The sequence below is a fragment of the Chiloscyllium plagiosum genome, unplaced genomic scaffold (assembly GCF_037043375.1).
Source record: "Chiloscyllium plagiosum isolate Xiang-an unplaced genomic scaffold, Cpla_swu_hap1 HiC_scaffold_26, whole genome shotgun sequence".
NCBI classification, from domain to species: Eukaryota; Metazoa; Chordata; class Chondrichthyes; order Orectolobiformes; family Hemiscylliidae; genus Chiloscyllium; species Chiloscyllium plagiosum.
In genome coordinates this window covers 14,946,465-14,965,476 of record NW_028270164.1, presented here as the reverse complement: position 1 = coordinate 14,965,476, position 19,012 = coordinate 14,946,465, and the positions used below count along the sequence as shown (strand labels likewise).

The 19,012-nt window shown below is 41.7% G+C and overlaps 1 protein-coding gene across 1 annotated transcript in view; it reads left to right on the top strand.

Moving 5' to 3' along the window:
* The first annotated feature begins 431 nt into the window (after positions 1–431).
* LOC122563091 (Krueppel-like factor 15) overlaps positions 432–19,012 on the top strand; it is a 40,190-nt gene continuing 21,609 nt past the window's right edge. The window contains exon 1 of the mRNA XM_043716508.2: positions 432–632. The gene's annotated coding sequence lies outside the window, so the exon portion shown is untranslated. The remainder of the gene's footprint in view (positions 633–19,012) is intronic.

The following is a 19,012-nucleotide window of genomic DNA, read 5'->3' as shown; positions in this document are numbered from 1 at the left end:
GACACTGGACTCTTTTGGTTATAAATTCTGTGTGCATGATCTTATTCTTCACAACCACCTGATGAAGGAGCGGCGCTCTAAAAGCTAGTGCTTCCAAATAAACCTGTTGGACTATAATCTGGTGTTGTGTGATTTTTAACTAGGTTTATTTGAAATCGCACAAGCTTTCGGAGCGCAGCTCCTTCACCGGGTCACCACTGTAACATTCAGGGTTCCTGTAAAGTATCTGCACTGTATCAACCAAGGTCTGACGTAATGTCTGGGCCCCCGGGAATGGGGGCGTGGCGGAGGAGATGATTGACAAGGGGGACTCTGGCCGCACCGCCCCCTCCCCTTGGACGAGCCTCCTTCCCACCGGCCAATGGGCAGCGAGAGAACCGGGCGAGCCTCTCTCACGTGACGCGGACGCTGCCAGCATGGAAGGAGCGAGCGCGTGACAGCGGGAGAGGCAGAGCGCGCGGAGTCCGGGCACACTCTTCACCTCCAGAGCGATGCAGTGACTCCGACTCTCAGACAACTGCAGTAGCAACGACAAAAAAAAAGTGAAATTTGCAAAATATTACAACAGTGCAACGACAGAGGGGGCGGCAGATGTTTCTTACGGCTGCATTGCGTTCCCTGCGGAAAATCAGGTCAGAGAACAACATTTCAAAATAACAATACTGCACGCCAAACGCATCTTAAACTAGTAAAGCGAATGGTGACAATCGTAAGCGATGTGTTTATTTCTTTGGCACCTAGGGTTTTAGAGTTGTTCAAGTTGTGGTCTGATTTCTATTTAAATACCTTAAACCACGTCATAGTTCGGAAAAGAAAGTTTTTTTTCGTGTTTGATTCCATTGGAATGACAAGTTCCTTCAAAAGAAAAAAAAACGTGCTTTTAATTGTTTCTTTCTCGATGCCAGACGGAAGGAGGAAATTATTTTGCAACTTTTTTTTTGCTTCCCCTCCCCCTTTTAATGTAATTCGAGACTACGGAGGCCGATGTCTTTTGCTGTGACTGACAGCCACGAGGGCCAATGGGCTGCCGTTACCTTGGCAAGTTGGCGGACCGGTCCAGCAGACGGCCAATGGGCACCGGCGAGGGGCGGGCCCTGTGACTGAGTGGCTGATGCAATGTAAACCTCGAGCTGTCACAAGGCAATTCAGCACTAACCTTTCCTGAGACAAGGGAGTGTTATGTTAGTACAAGTACCTTTAACAAGAGGGAGGTAAAAAGGCACATTGCTTCAGCCTTTGTAGATTTAAATAACCAAGAAGACCAGGGTTTATTTTATCATTTCTTTTCTCAAATATTTTCAGTGTCGTTTTGGTTTAGGGAGAGATGGAGGGGCACACGCATCAAGATTTCATCACACTTTGAAAATGATTGTTTTTATTTCTATGAAATACATTCAGCATCAAAATTGACCTCCATACCTTATTTTGCAATAGCCAAATCTGCAGCCTTACATGTGTTGCCAGAATAGGAGGCTTCATTGCAAAAAACACATGCTGCATTACATGACTGTTTATGTCCTTATAGAAATTAATTGCTCACAGAAATTGTTGGAACTCTGCAAAAAAGTGCAAATTTATTTTACTGTTCTCGCTGAAGACTGATATGATAGCATAACTGAGTTTGTTCACATTTTCAAGGATTTTACACATTGCCAACTAACCTGATTTAAAATAAAAAAAAAATTTCTCTTTGTCCTCTTTGTGTCAGTTGCCACGTACTTTAATGTGATCCAGAATACAGGCAGATAGACATTGAGATTTCTCATAGGACTACTGTGTAGCCAATTTGCACAGGTTTGTGTCTGTAACCTGAGTTGCTTCTCCTATTAGAATCATAGAGATGTACAGCATGGAAACAGACCCTTCGGTCCAACCCGTCCATGCCGACCAGATATCACAACCCAATCTGGTCCCACCTGCCAGCACCCGGCACATATCCCTCCAAACCCTTCCTTATTCATATACCCATCCAAATGCCTCTTAAATGTTGCAATTGCACCAGCCTCCACCACTTCCTCTGGCAGCTCATTCCATACACGTACCACTCTCTGTGTGAAAACGTTGCACCTTAGGTCTCTTTCATATCTTTCCCCTCTCACCCTAAACCTATTCCCTCTAGTTCTTGACTCCCTGACCCCAGGGAAAAGACTTTATCTCTTTATCCTATCCATGCCCCTCATACTTTTGTAAACCTCTATAAGGTAACCCCTCAGCCTCCAATGCTCCAGGGAAAACATCCCCAGCCTGTTCAGCCTCTCCCTATAGCTCAAATCCTCCAATGCTGGCAACATCCTTGTAAATCTTTTCTGAACCCTTTCAAGTTTCACAACATCTTTCCAAAAGGAAGGAGACCAGAATTGCATGCAACATTCCAACAGTGGCCTAACCAGTGTGCTGTACAGCCGCAACATGACCTCCCAACTCCTGTACTCAATACTCTGACCAATAAAAGCAAGCATAACAAACGCCTTTTTCACTATCCTATCTATCTGTGACTCCACTTTCCAGGAGCTATGAACCTGCACTCCAAGGTCTCTTTGTTCAGCAATGCTCCATAGGACCTTTCCATTAAGAGTATAAGTCCTGCTAAGATTTGCTTTCCCAAAATGCAGCACCTTGCATTTGTCTGAGTTAAACTCTATCTGCCGCATCTCGGCCCATTAGTCCATCTGATCAAGATCCTGTTGTAATCTGAGGTAACCTTCTTCATTGTCCATTACACCTCCCATTTTGGTGTCATCTGCAAACTTACCAACTGTGTACCTGTTGTGCTCACATCAAAATCATTTATGTAAATAACAAAAAGTAGAGGATCCAGCACCGATCCTTGTGGCACTCCACTGGTCACAGGCCTCCAGTCTGAAAAACAACCCTCCATCGCCACTCTCCGTCTTCTACCTTTGAGCCAGTTCTGTATCCAAATGGCTAGTTCTCCCTATATTCCATGAGATCTAACCTTGCTAACCAGTCTCCCATGGGGAACCTTGACGAATGCCTTACTGATGTCCATATAGATCACATCTACCACTCTGCCCTCATCAAACCTCTTTGTTACTTCTTCAAAAAACTCAATCAAGTTTGTGAGATATGATTTCCCACGCACAAAGCCATGTTGACTATCCCTAATCAGTCCTTGCCTTTCTAAATACATGGACATCCTCTCCCTCAAGATTCCCTCCGACAACTTGCCCACCACCGATGTCAGGCTCACTGGTCTATAGTTCCCTGGCTTGTCCTTACCACCCTTCTTAAACAGTGGCACCACGTTTGCCAACCTCCAGTCTTCTGGCACCTCACCTGTGACTATTGATGATACAAATATCTCAGCAAGAGGCCCAGCAATCCTTTCTCTAGCTTCCTGCAGAGTTCTAGGGTACAACCTGATCAGGTCCTGGGGATTTATCCACCTTTATTGTACCCTTTCCACTGCCTTTTTTTTTGCTTAGTCTCATTTTTATGTCCTTTTTCCTGTTGATGGGAAAGTTTGTCACTGTTGTTTTGATTATCCTCCTCCAGTTGGTGTATAAATTAATTCTTACAAGATTGGAAGAAGTGCATTGTTAAAACCAGTGTCATTGGATTTTCACTCATTGGAGATTTTCTTGGCGTCAGATACATTTGCAAACAGCCATTGCATCTCTGTGTCCAGAGTGTGATACTTGAGCTGCTGTAAGGGTTCAGACTTGAATAGATTTAGTAATAATGCTGGCAAAGAATTATAAAATTGAGTATAGGATTACAAAATTGTTTGACTACCTTTATTGAAAAATGTTTCAAAATCACTAAGGTTATGAATAGCACTAATAGCTGATGGATGGATTAATGATATCTCACAGGGCCTATCCGTGAAAACCAAAACTGAAGGCCGATTAAATTTAAATTTAAATTCAATTGTGTCCTCATTTTATAAATATCTCTTAGAAGCTGAATCCTTTCAATCCTTTCTGGGGTTTATCTTTTTAACGACTGGAACACTGGCCTGTTACAGATGTGTGTATGAACATAATGGATTTGAAGCAGAAGGAGGCCATTCGGCTCTTTGACTCTGCTCAAACATTCACTGACATTATGGCTGATTCGATATTTTGAATTCCACACTACCATCTATCTACGATAATTCTTGTTAGACAAAGACATACCTTAAAAATATTCAGTGACTACCTTAGAAAGATGTCAAAGGGTAAGTTTCAAAGTCTCGCAGCCCTCTCAGAAAATGATATCTTAACATCTCTGTCCTAAAGGGGCAACCCTTAATTTTTAAGCAATGTCCCTGAGTTCTGGGCTCAGCAACAAGGGGAAATACCTTCTACACACCCACTTTGTCCAGACCATTTAGGATCATATATACTTCAATTAAGTCACTCCTTCATCTTCTGAACTCCAGTAGAAACCAGACCAGTGTGTTCAACCTACTCATAGGTATTAATCTAGTTAACTTCCTCTAAACTGCCTCCACCACATTTTCATCCTTCCTTTAAATAATAGACAATAGGTGCAGGAGTAGGCCATTCTGCCCTTTGAGCCTGCACCACCATTCAATATGATCATGGCTGCTCATCCTTACTCAGTATCCTGTTCCTGCCTTATCTCCATAACCCTTGATTCCACTATCCTTGAGAGCTCTATTCAACTCTTTCTTAAATGAATCCTGAGACTGCACCTCCACTGCCCTCTGGGACAGAGCATTCCACACAGCCACCACTCTCTGGGTGAAGAGGTTTCTCTTCATCTCTGTCCTAAATAGTCTACCCCGTATTTTTCAGCTGTGTCCTCTGGTTCAGCACTCACCCATCACCGGAAACATGTTTCCTGCTTCCAGAGTGTCCAATCCTTTAATAATCTTGTATGTCTCAATCAGATCCCCTCTCAGTCTTCTAAACTCAAGAGTATACAAGCCCAGTCGCTCCAGTCTTTCAGCGTAAGGTCGTCCCGCCATTCCAGGAATTGACCTCGTGAACCTACACTGCACTCCCTCAAAAGCCGGAAATTGGAGATCAGAACTGCACACAGTACTCCAGGTGTGGCCTCACCAGGCCTTGTACAGCTGCAGAAGAACCTCTTTGCTTCTATACTCAATCCCTCTTGTTATGAAGGCCAGCATGCTATCAGCCTTCTTCACTATCTGCTGTACCTGCATGCTTACCTTCATTGACTGGTGTACAAGAACACCCAGATCTCTTTGTACTGCCCCTTTACCTTAATTGATTCCATTTAGGTAGTATTCTGCCTTCCTGTTCTTGCCACCAAAGTGGATAACCATACATTTATCCACATTAAACTGCATCTGACCACTCACCTAACCTGTCCAGGTCACCCCGTAATTTCCTAACATCCTCATCACATTTCATTCTGCCACCCAGCTTAGTATCATCAGCAAACTTGCTAATGTTATTACTAATACCATCTTCTATATCATTAATATATATTGTAAAAAGCCGCAGTCCCAGCACTGATCCCTGCGGTACCCCACTGGTCACTGCCTGCCATTCCAAAATGGAGCCGTTTATCACTACTCTTTGTTTCCTATCAGCCAACCAATTTTCAATCCAAGTTAGTACTTTGCCCTCAATACCATGCGCCCTAAATTTACTCACTAACTTCCTATGTGGGACTTTATCAAAAACTTTCTGAAAGTCCAGGTACACTACATCTATTGGATCACCCTCGTCCATCTTCAGAGTTACATCCTCAAAAAATTCCAGAAGATTAGTCAAGCATGATTCCCCCTTCATAATTCCATGCTGACTCTGACCTATCCTGTTACTACTATCCAGATGTGTCGTAATTTCATCCTTTGTAATAGACTCCAGCATCTTTCCCACCACTGAGGTCAGACTAACTGGTCTATAATTTCCTGCTTTCTCTCTCCCACCTTTCTTAAAAAGTGGTACAACATTAGTCACCCTCCAATCCGCTGGAACTGATCCCAAATCTATCGAACTCTAGAAAATAATCACCAACACATCCACAATTTCTCGAGCCACCTCCTTCACTTTCCTGGGATGTAGACCATCAGGCCCCGGAGACATAACAACCTTCAGACCTAACAGTCTCTCCAACGCCAATTCCTGGCAAATATAAATTCCCTTAAGTTCAGGTCCTTCAGCCACTGTTACCACAGGGAGATTGCTTGTGTCTTCCCTAGTGAATACAGATCTGAAGTACCAATTCAATTCTTCTGCCATTTCTTTGTTCCCGATAGTATATTCCCCTGTTTCTGTCTTCAAGGGCCCAATTTTAGTCTTAATCATTTTTTTGCCTTTCACATACCTAAAAAAACTTTTACTATCCTCCTTTATATTATTGGCCAGTTTACCTTCGTACCTCATTTTTTCTCTGCGTATTTCCTTCTTAGTAATCCTCTGTTGTTCTTTAAAAGCTTCCCAGTCCTCCGTTTTCCCACTTATCTTTGCTATGTTATACTTTTTCCCTTTTAACTTTATATGTTTCTTAACTTCCCTCGTCAACCATGGCCACCCATGCCTCCTCCTAGGATCTTTCTTCCTTTTTGGAATGAACTGATCCTTCATCTTCTGCATTATACACAGAACTATCTGCCATTGTTCCTCCACTGTCATCCCTGCATAGGTATTGCACCATTGAACTTTGGCCAGCTCCTCCCTCATAGCTCCATAGTTCCTTTTATAAGGAGATCAAATGTTCACACAGTACATAATAGGTGATCTCATTAATGCTAGGAGAAAGTGAGGACTGCAGATGCTGGAGATCAGAGCTGAAAATGTGTTGCTGGAAAAGCGCAGCAGGTCAGGCAGCATCCAAGGAGCAGGAGAATCGACCATTCGGGCATGAGCCCTTCAGCCGATGAGCCGATCTCATTAATGCCCTGTGTAACTGATGCATGATACCGTTACTTCTATATTCAGTTCCTCTTGTGATAAAGGGTAGCATTCCATGAACTTTCTTAATTACATTCTGTACCTGAATACTAAGATTTTGTAAAAACCAAAAGAACTGTGGATACTGTAAATCAGAAACAAAAGTAGAGATTACTGGAAACATTCAGCAGGTCTGACAGCAGCTGTGGGAAGAAATCAGAGTTAATGTTTCGGGGTCAAGTGACCCTTTCCAGGCCCATTCAGCCTCTCCCTATAGCTCAAACCCTCCAGCTCTGGCAACATGCTTGTAAATATTTTTTTGAGCCCTATCAGTTTTCCCAACATCTTTTCTATAGCAGGGAGATCAGAATCCACAAAGATCAAGCTAGCAAATTCAACAGCAGCCAATTTGATGTAATCCCATTTAATCTCACAATATAACAAATTTAGCTATAATCATTATAAACAGCTGAAAATTAATCATTGTCATTTTAGAAATCTAGGTCAATGGTACAAGAGTGAATCAATCTGTCCAATATATAGGTAATTGATGGTAAGGCACAGTGTTCGTAACCAAGAACTTTGTGTCTCCTTTCTACACTGGCCTCTAAAATTGTTCTGCTACCTCATGATTCTCTTTGAACGGTGACTAGGTTGTGATTCAGGGTGACTTTAATCTAGCGCAAATATACAAGACTGCAAATGCTGGAAATCTGAAAAAAGAACAAAAAATACTAGAAAAAGATCCACAGATCAGACAGCATCAGTGGGAAGAAACAGAATTTACCTACCAGGGGATGACTTCATATCAGTTCTGATAAATATCTTGGACGTGTCCATAGCTGCTGCCTGTGGAATTAAAAGTACTAACTTTATCTCATCACAGAGGGCAATTGATCAATCAATTGCTTATTTTACACACCAGCTAATTTTATTACCTGTTGTCTTAAATTTCCTGTAATGAAAGCAATTGTTCAAATGTTTGAGATCCAAGCACAAAAACTGCAATGCTCCAGTAACTTGCCAAATAATGTTAATATGCCCACTCTCCACCCATTCTTATTTGCCATTCACCCGGTTGAATTGCAGGTTTGCTGTAATGAAATATCTAACATATTCCAGCCAATATGGTACAGCAATCAGCAATGCCAGCAGAACAAAAATGGAGCTATAAACAGTAGGAACAATGTCTGAGAAGGTCAAGATCCAAGCAATTCATAGTGATAGGCAGGGTATAAGCTGGCTGGTTGCATGGCTGGACACATGGCCGATGAATTTTAATACTGAGCAGAGAAAAAGTGATACTTTTTGGTTAAAAGAACAAAGAGGAACCGTAGAAAGTAATGGGTACAATTCCAAAAGGGATGCAGGAATGGAGAAGGCCTGGAATTATACCCTTATTAATAATTTAAGGAGGCAGTTCAGGTTGAGAAAGTGATTACAATGGGATAAAGGACCCTGAGGTTTATAAACAGAGGCATGGAGTACTAAAGCAAGCAATTGAGAGGTTTACAAAATTCTAGTTTTATCTCAGCTGGAGTATAGTGTGCAATATTGGGCAATGGATGTGATGACTATAAGATGGTGTGGGAGGAAAGAAGAAAAGATTTGTGGGAATGGTTTCAAGGATAAGTGACTTCAGTCATGGAGGTAGACTGAAGACTCTGAAATATTCTGTGAGAAGAGATTTGATTGAGATGTTAAAAATCACAAGGTTTCTGGATGAAGTAGATGGGAAGCAATTACTTACTTTGATGGAAGGATTGTGAATTGGAGGACACCAATTTAAGGTTGCTGGTTTTAAAAAAAAAAATCAACAGTCATGAGTGTGAAGGGAAACATTTAAGTGACAATTAGGATCTGGAATTTGTTACCTGAGAGTGTGACAGAGGTAGATTCATTTGTGCCTTTGAAATGGGAGTTGTATAATTATCTGGAGAGAAATTTGCAGATACAAGGGTGGGGTGTATAACTAGTTCTTGCAGGAAACTGCCAGAGGCATGATGCGCCTAATGGCCTCCTTTTGTGCTGTAACTATGGTTACGCTATTTTATAAGTTGCAAGTGACTTGAAAGGAGATTTACCAGAATGAAACATGAACTCCAAAGGTTGAATTATGAGGGAGAAAATATATGAATTGGAGTTCTATTCCCTCAAGTTTAGGATGTTAAGAGTGATTTGATTAAAACTTTGGCATTATTAAGCAAAACAGATCAGGTAGATGAAACTGTTCACTGGTTGGGGAGTTAAGGACTTGGAGGCATAGTCTAAAAATTAGAACCAGTCCTTTCAGGAAGTAAATTAGGAAGCAAGGTTCATGAGCATACGGCAGTAGAAATTTTGAACTTTCTTCTGAAAAAATATATTTTTGCTAGATTAGTTGCAAATTTAAAATCTGATGTGGAGGTGCCAGTGTTGGGCTGGGGTGGACTAGGTCAGAAGTCACACGGCACAACAGGTTTATTTTAAATCACTTTTCGAGCACTGCCCGTTTGTCTAATGTAGTGTTTGTTACAGTTCTTGCAAAGTATTTTGTTCATGACATTAGTTTTGCTTGTTGTCTGTGTAGGGTCTTTCAAGTTCATTAGCTGCTATTTTAGTTTGTGGCCCACCATGATGCCAGGGGGTCTGAGTAGTCTGGCAGTCATTTCGAAGATGCTTTTGATGAAGGGGAGAGTGGCTCGGGTTTCTGAATGCGTTTTGTCTCCTTGTTTGGGTTTGTTGCTGAGAAATCGGCGGAATGTGTTCATTGGGTATCAGTTGTTTTTGAATACACTGTATAGGTGATTTTCCTCTGCTGTACCTAGTTCCTTTGTGCTGCAGTGTGTGGTGGCTCATTGAAACAATGTTCTAATGCAGCTTTGTTTGTGGATGTTGGTATGATTGCTTCTGTAGTTCAGTATTTGGTCCGTATGTCTTGTTTTCCTGGAGACATATGCTTGAAGTTCACCATTTGCTCTACTGCAATATCTAGGAATGGCCGTTTGTTGTTGTTTTCCTCCCTTCAGTGAATTTTATGCCAGTAAAGGTATTGTTGATAGTCTTGAAGGTTTCCTCTAATTTGTTTCATTTCATGATGACAAAGGGGTCATCCACGTAGCAGACCCAGCGTTTGGGTTGGATGGTTGGCAGAGCTGTCAACTGCTAAGAACCCTAATATCAGAGACTCCATGGGTGTTCTGTTGGTTTGTCTGTAGGTTTTGTTGTTGAAGGTGAGGAGGGTGGTAAGGCATAGGTCCACTAGGTTGATGATATTGTCCTTGCTGATGAAGTTGATGGTGTTTGGTGTATGTGTCTTTGGTTCTTTTAATAATGTAGTGCTTCCTTGGCCAGGTTGATGTTGATGGATGTGAACAGTGCTGTTACGTCAAAGGAGACCACCATTTCATCCTCTTCTATCTTGGTGGCTTTGATGGTCTTCAGGAATTCTTAGATGGAGTGGTTGGAGTGGCGTGAGTCTTCTCCTAAGTGTTTGAGTCTTTGGTGTAGCTCCTTGACTAATCTGTAAGTTGGTGTTCCAACGAGACTGTGGGTATGAGGGGGGCTCCTGGTTTGTGAATTTAAGGTAAGCCGTGGAAGCGTGGTGTGTTAGATCTATCTGGTTTCATTTTTTTTGGAAGTCGGTCTTATTTATTTCTCCAAGCCAAACATTGACACATACAAGAACACCAAGAAGCATGGCATTCTAACTGGAACTCTGTCAACAAACACACTGACTTGGATCCCATTTACCATTCCCTGAGAAAACGAACAGGAAATGACATCACAGTAAATGACATCACTAATCCAAGGAAACCTAAACACATAAAAAAAAAGCAAGCCATACTACTAGTGCTTCACCGAAGCCTCGCTGATGATCTTACTTCGTATGGTGATGAAAAGTCTGAAAACAAATCTTCCAGCTCAGCAAGCAAATTTACATCCAGAACCTCAACCTGAGCTACAAATTTTCTCAAAACCTGCTATTCCCTGACCGGGAGGAAACATTTCAGTCTGCTGATTATTGCACAGTGTCCGTTCATCTGTTGTCGTAGCATGGTCTTGCCAATATTCCATTCCTCAGAGTATGAGGTAGATCACATTGGCCGAGTCACATGAGTACATACCTTGTACCTGGTGGGTGATCTTCCCAGCCCCCCAAGTGATGGTAGTATCCATGTTGATGATCTAGCATATCTTGCAGAGGTCAATGTGGCAGGATTGTGTGTGTAGTAGTTGCTATTGTTCTGAATGCTGGGTAGTTTGCTGTGAATGATGGTCTGTTTGAGAATTGGCAGTTGTTTGAAGACAAGAAATTAAGGCGTAGGGATGTCTTTGGTGAGGTGTTCCTCATCATCAATGACCTGTTGAAGGCTGTGAAGAACATGACGTAGTTTCTCTGCTCCTGAGAAGTACTATCGGTCATGTCCTATGTCTGTCTTCTGAGGAGGTTGTTGCGGATTTTCAATGTGGTACATCCAAACTGGCAATTGATGAGCAGAGCACAGTATTGCATTCTTATGAATCTGTGATTGATAGATCTTTGACCAATGGTGTTAAGGAATCTGAGGTGAAGGAATGAGTATAGAACTAGGTTGTAAGTTACTCATGATCTCATTAAATGATGGACAGCTTCAATGGGCTAACCTCCTATTCTGGTAGTTCTGAGAATCATAAGAACTGTGACTACTGGAATAATTTAAGAAGCCCATAGATGTTATATGCAGAGAATTCTGGATGGATGAATGAAACATTTGAAATTAAAATTCTAACAACTCTTAATGAAACCCTTGTCAATTATTGGTAAAAATCCATCAGGTTTGCTAATGTCCTTTAGGGAAGGAAACTGCCACCCCTACCTGGTTTTCATGTGACTCCAGACCTACAGCAATGTTGTTGATTCTTAACAAAATTAGGGATGAGTAATAAATGCTGACCGAGGCAGGAACGCCCTCATCCCATGAATGAATTTTAAAAAGCCTAGAATCATTGAATCATATAGCACAGAAAAAGTCTGTTGGCATATCATGTCTGCACTGACAAAAACTACGCTACGTCTACGTTAATCCCACTTTCTAGCACTTAGAGTCATAGAGATGTACAGCATGGAAGCAGACCCTTCGGTCCAAATCGTCCTTACCGAATAGATATGCCAACCGAATCTAGTCCCACCTGCCAGTACCTGGCCCATACCCCTCCAAACCCTTCCTATTCATATATCCATCCAGGTGCCTTTTAAATGTTGCCATTGTACCAGCCTCCACCACTTCCTGTGGCAGCTCATTCCACACACGCACCACTCTCTGTGTGAAAGAGTTGCCCCTCAGGTTTCTTATACCTTTCCCCTCTCACCCTAAACCTATGTCCTCTAGTTCTGGATTTCCCCACCCCAGGGAAAAGACCTTGTCTGTTTATCATGTCCATGCCCCTCATGATTTTATAAACATCTATAAGGTCATCCCTCAGCCTCCGACGCTGCAGGGAAAACAGCGCTGGCCTGTTCAACCTCTCCCTAAAGCTCAAAACCTCCAACCCTGGCAACATCCTTGTAAATCTTTTCTGAACCTTTTCAAGTTTAAAACTTCTCCTTCTGATAGGAAGGAAATCAAAATTGCACACAATATTCCAACAGTGGCCTAACCAATGTCCTGTTCAGCTGCAACATGATCTCCCAACTCCTGTACTCAGTACTCTGACCAATAAAAGAAAGCATACCAAACGCCGCCTTCACTATCCTATCTACCTGCGATTCTACATTCAAGGAGCTATGAACCTGCAGTCCAAGGTCTCTTTGTTCAGCCACACTCCCCAGGACCTTACCATTAAGTGTACAAGTCCTGTTAAGATTTGCTTTCCTAAAATGCAACATCTCACATTTATCTAAATTAAACTCCATCTGCCACTTCTCAGCCCATTGGCCCATCTGATCAAGATCCCTTTGTAATCTGAGGTAACCTTCTTCGCTCCCACTACACCTCCAATTTTGGTATCATCCACAAACTTACTAACTGTACCTCATAAGCTCACATCCAAATAATTTATATAAATGATGAAAAGTAGTGGACCCAGCACCGATCCTTGTGGCACTCCACTGGTCACAGGCCTCCAGTCTTAAAAACAATCCTCCACCACTACCCTCTGTCTTCTACTTTTGAGCCAGTTCTGTACCCAAATGGCTAGTTCTCCCTGTATTCCATGAGGTCTAACCTTGCTAACCAGTCTCCCATGAGGAACCTTGTCGAATGCCTTACTGAAGTCCATATAGATCACGTCTACCGCTCTGTCCTCATCAATCCTCTTTGTTACATCTTCAAAAAAAACTCAATCATGTTTGTGAGACATGATTTCCCATGCACAAAGTCATCCCTAATCAGTCCTTGCCTTTCCAAATACATGTACATCCCCTTTACCTCAGGATTCCCTCCAACAACGTGCCCATCACCAATGTCAGGCTGACTGGTCTATAGTTCCCTGGCTTGTCCTTGCCACCTTTCGTTAACAGGGGTACCACATGAGCCAACCCCCAGTCTTCCGGCACCTCACCTATGACTATTGATGATACAAATATATCAGCAAGAAGCCCTACAATCATTTTCCTAGCTTCCCACAGAGTTCTAGGGTACACCTGATCAAGTCCTAGGGATTTATCCACTTTTATGTGTTTCAAGACATCCAGCACTTCCTCCTCTGTAATATGGACATTTTTCAAGATGGATCATACCCTTGAATGTTATGGCATTTCAAGTGCTTATTCAAGTACTTTTTAAACATTGAGGTTTTCTGCCTCAGCTATCCTTTCTAGCAGTACATTCCAGATTTCCAGCACCTGGGTGAAAAAAAATCCTCAAATCCTCTCTAAACTTTTTGCCATTCACCTTAAAATTATGCACTCTCATGTCTATGATGTTAGGAGCAGAAATTATCATCAGACTGGAACTGTTGTACTTGCGCTCGCTTGCATGGTATGCTAAGTACTATGCAATAAGTTATACGTGATCACATTATGGATATTTATCACAACCTGTGTTTTTTGGATGGCTATCCTAAGGAGTGTTTCACAACATGGTACGTTTGGACTTTGTAACAGACATCTTTTCTAAACCTTATGACTACTACATTCAGTATTGATAATGTTGGCAAGTGAGTGAATGGATAAGTGCCCTCAAAAAGCTAGAGAGAGCACAGGTGGGATGTATTATTAACTTAATATTCAAATCTCTTGTGAATTTACATTAGCTGTAGTTCAGATTTTTCTGGAACCACATTTTATTTGTTATGTAGAGGCCAGACCCCCTCAAACTATTTTAAGAATGTAGCCTAGACCTTAACTATTTCTGATTTCAAAGGCAGATGTGTAGTGGATATTCCTGGTGTGATGCAGCTGGTCAAACCACTCGGCTTTAAGCAAAACGGAATTTATTTAAATGCTACAGTTGAAACACAATCAAAAGAAAGTGGAATTTAGAATAACTTAACTATTGAAACTGATCTGACAGTAACTATTACTAAGTAACTGTTCCAATGTGAGAATCAGTCAGTAATCATTTACTGAAGGTTGCAATGTTCCTGGACTCCAGCATCTTGTGACTGCCACAGCTCAACCAAATGAGAAAAAACCTGAACTGGTAGAACTGCCCACTTCCCTGCCACTGTTAAATAGATTCTTTGTAGACCCGTCGGCACCTCTACCTTTACGACCTCCAACGGGCAAAATAATCTTGTTAAAGAGACAGCATTTTTGCTATTGACAGTTTTGATCTACATTTTGGTTATTGAATTATTCTGCAAAGTGTTTCATTCAATAACTTGCAACATTTGGATGTGGGTGTTTTTAGCTTCTGATCTTCTACAAGCATTTGCTGAAGCATGTTGCTCTCCATCTGGTTATTAACTGGAGACAGGCACACCTGCTGAATTACTAACCTTTTTTTTATAGTGCCTGTACATGCAGTAAACAAAAGGAATACCAAGAATGTTGCTTCAATTCAGTGCTGAAAGTATGCATTACTTAATTATTAAAATGAGTTTCATTCCTCTACCGATGATAATGTCTCTTCGTAAGTGTGTCAGTCATTGTCCAGTGCCTGTGGTCAGCCTTCATTTGCAGGTGGCACAGTAAGGGGATGTGATCTTCTGTTCACTTGATTTCCACTTTTCCTTCAATTTCTTCACAGAATGTGGGTGTCGCTAGCTTGGCCAGAATTTACTGCCCGTACCTAATTACCCTTGAAGGTGTTAGAGAATTACCTTCTCAAACCATTGCTGTCCATATAATACACATACCCAACCAGAACTGTAACCCACCAGCAGTGAAGAAACATTAATATAGTTCCAAGTCGGGGAGGTGTGTGGATTGAAGAAGAACTTGCACACATTGATGTCCCCAAGAATCTGTTGCACTTGTCCTTCCGGGCAGTAGAGATTGTGGGTTTGGAAGTTGCTATCTGAAGAGTCTTGGTGAATTTCTGCTATACCTTTTTGGAAATAGTACACACTGCTGCCACTGTGTGTGGTTGGTGTGGGTGGGGGGGTGAACATTTAGAATGGCGGTTGGGGCAGCAATTGAGCAGACTGCTTTGTTCTGAATGACGCCCTGCCTTTTGAGTGTTGCTGGAGTTCCATTCATCCAGACAAGTGGGTAGTGTCTCATCATCCTTACCTGTACGTTGTAGGTGATGGATATGCATTCTTTCTAAGTCAAAAATAATCGATGTGGCTCAGTGGTTAGCACTCCCTCACAGCGTCAGGGACCTGACTTCAATTCCACCCTCGGGTGACTGCGCGGAGTTTGCATGTTCTCCCTGTGTCTGTTCTCCCTGCTACAGTTTCCTCCCACAATCCAAAGGTGTACAGGTTGGGTGGGTTGGCCATGCTAACTTGCCCATGTGCACAGGGGTGTAGGTTAGGTGGATTAGCCATGGGAAGAACAGAGTTAGTACGGGGTGGAGGACTGGGCCTAGGTGGGATGCTCTTCAGAGGGTTGATGTCAACATGATGGGCGAATGGTCTGCTTCCACACTGCTAGGATTCTAAGAATAATCCCCATATAACATTGTTTTTCTACAGTTTTTCCCTCAAAATGTGGGGCTAATTGTAGCATCTTTATTGCTACTTGGCCTGGCATTAACTAATTCATAATAGAGTGATGCTGGAAAAGCACAGTAGTTGAGGCAGCATCCGAGGAGCAGGATTAATTAATTCAACATAGATTGACTTGTTGCATTATAATTTTAGACATTGGTGATGAGTGAGTGCTGTTCACATGGTCATATTGTCATGCTATTTCTCAGTTGTGTTGTAGTTCTTGGTAGTTTCCTGTTTCATGCTGAGTCTGTTGCCACAGCAGCAGAATACAATTAACGCTTTCAAAACACCTGGACTGAAGAGAACTAAAATTAGTCTGGATCCTGTTGGCAGTCCAGTGGCCCCTGACTATTGTGATTACTCACATGCACAGAGGCCCAGACCACTTTTTCTGGTGGTTTTTAACTTGATTGAAGAGAGGAGAAAGTCTAGTCATCTAAAAAGATGTCCCGTTGAAAATATAAGATGTTTATCTCAAATCCAGGATTAGACTGTATCAAGCTAGAAAATTCTGATATTTCTCACTGAAATAATTGCCTTTAATTTTAACATTTCTTAAAAATGGTTTGGGTTTAGTAGTGCTATATATGACATAGCCCCTAGAATTTATCGAATGGCAGAATCATACAGTGTTGAATGAGACAATTTGGCCCATCATGACATTGTGTAGGCTTCTTCAAAGAAATGTTCAATCAGTCTCTTTCCCCTACCTCCTCATAGCCGTGCAGTCTTTCTTTCTCCTTCAAGTATTAATCAGGTTTCCCGTTGAAAGATACATTGAATCTTTTTCCGTAATCTTTTTCACAAAGTAAATCATCACTCATTGAGAGAAACAAATTCCTTCTGCTGTCTCTGTTTTTTTTTGCCCTGTTTTCCTTAAACCCACCTCCTCTGCTTGCTGATACTCCTGTCCTTGGAAACCCATTGCTCAGCTGTGTAACTCTGCAGACAAAATGTTTCCTCTGTTTGGGAAAGGTGTGTTAAAGAGAACGAAAAGGATAGAAAAGGTGGAAGAAAATAAAAATTCTATGCTGACTTTATTGCACAAGGCTTTGCAACTAGATTCATTAGAGGAGGTGTGGACACAAGCTCTCTTGAAAGTACAAAAATATTTCACGAAGATATAAGTATATTACATTATTTATATAAATGATTTGGATGTGAACGTAGGAGGTATAGTTAGTAAGTTTACAGATTACACCAAAATTGGTGGTGTAGTGGAGATCCAAGAAGGTTACTTCAGAGTACAATGGGACCTTCATCAAATGGGCCAAAGGGTGGCAGATGGTGTTTAATTTAGATAAAGTGAGGTGTTACGTTTTGGAAAGGCAAATCAGGACACGACCTATACACTTAATGGTAAGGTCCTGGGGAGTGTTGCTGGACAAAGAGACCTTGGAATGCAGGTTCATAGTTCCTTGAAAGTGAAGTCGCAGGTAGACAGGACAGTTAAGAAGGCATTTGGTATACATGCTTTAATTGGTCAGTGTATTGAGTATCGGAGTTGGGAGGTCATGTTGCGGCTGTACAGGACATTGGTTAGGCCACTTTTGGAATACTCTATAAAATTATGGTATCCCTGCTATGGGAAGAAAGTTGTGAAACTTGAAGGAATTCAGAACAGGTTTACAAGGATTTTGCCAGGGTTGGAGGGTTTCAGTTGTAGGGAGAGGCTGATTAGCTGGGGCTATTTTCTCTGGAGCGTTGAAGGCTGGTGACCTTAGAAATTTATAAAATGATGAGGGGCATGGATAGGGGGCAGAGCCAAGGTTTTTTTTTCCCAGGGGAAGGGAGTCCAAAACTAGAGGGTTTAAGGTGAGAGGGGTAAGATTTAAAAGAGACCTAAAGGACTACATTTTCACGCAGAGGGTGGTGCATGTATAAAATATGTTACCAGAGAAGTGGTGGAGGTTGGTACAATTGTAACATTTAAAAGGATGGGTAAACGAATAGGAAGGGTTTAGACAGACATGGGCCACATGCTGGCAAGTAGGACTAGATTAATTTGGGATATCTGGTTGGCATGGATAAGTTGGACCGAAGGGTGTGTTTCCATGCTGTACATCTCTATGACTCTTAAAATTATTGGACAATCTCACCAGATTACTACCATCTGTGAAAAGCAGTTTTATGATCATTTTGTAACATGCTGAGAAATTTCTTGTTAATTTTAGCTGACTGGTGACGCAGTTGTCAAGGCAGTTTATTGATTTTGTTTGCATTTTTAATGAGGGTGGAGTGAAGGAGTTCATTCAGTGAAAATCCCTGCACTGGAGAGTTAAATACAAAAGAAATTTGGGGCTAAATTGCACCTTTCCCAGCTCTAATTTTGTTTTTTGATCTCAATATCTGTCACTGTTTCTCTACTTCCTCTGGCTGTGAACAGAACGTCAAGCATTTTCTGGCATATGACAGATATCCAGGACCTTGCATCTTTACTCCATACTGGCTTTAATTTATTAATTAGACAGCATTGACTGAGTCTATTGAGTTGTCCGTCACAAAGCTGCTTTACTAAGTGAGGTAACTGTGGTGGTACCTATCGCATTTCCGACACCCCTCCCCCAAGTCCCTCCTCCCTACCTTTTATCTTAGCCTGCTGGACAAACTTTCCTTATTCCTGAAGAAGGGCTTATGCCCGAAACGTCGACTCTCCTGTTCCTTGGATGCTGCCTGACCTGCTGCGCTTTTCCAGCAACACATTTTCAGCAGTAACTGTGGTGGCATTCAGTTAACTGGAACTGCAATTTTCTGTGAAAATGAGTCCTTAACAATTTGGTCAGATAAACAACTGCATTTATTCTTAAAAATATCAATGGGGAAAATAATGGGAGTAAAATTTGTGGACAAGTCTTTTTATGACTTGTCAAATGTGAACAGTATGTAGCAAGAGAAAATTAGGAACAAATAAACTGAGCCAGTTTACTTTGTCTGAAGAACTGAAATTGGACAAATCTTTCCTGATGATTGGGGGACTGTCTTGGGAAAGTTAGAAGGGTTAGAGCTTGGGTTCTTCAGTGAATGAACAGTAATTCTATGAAAGCGATTTCCTAGGAAATATCAGTAGCATATAGTGTTGAATCAGTCAAATGCCAATTAGCTAGAAGTTTTTA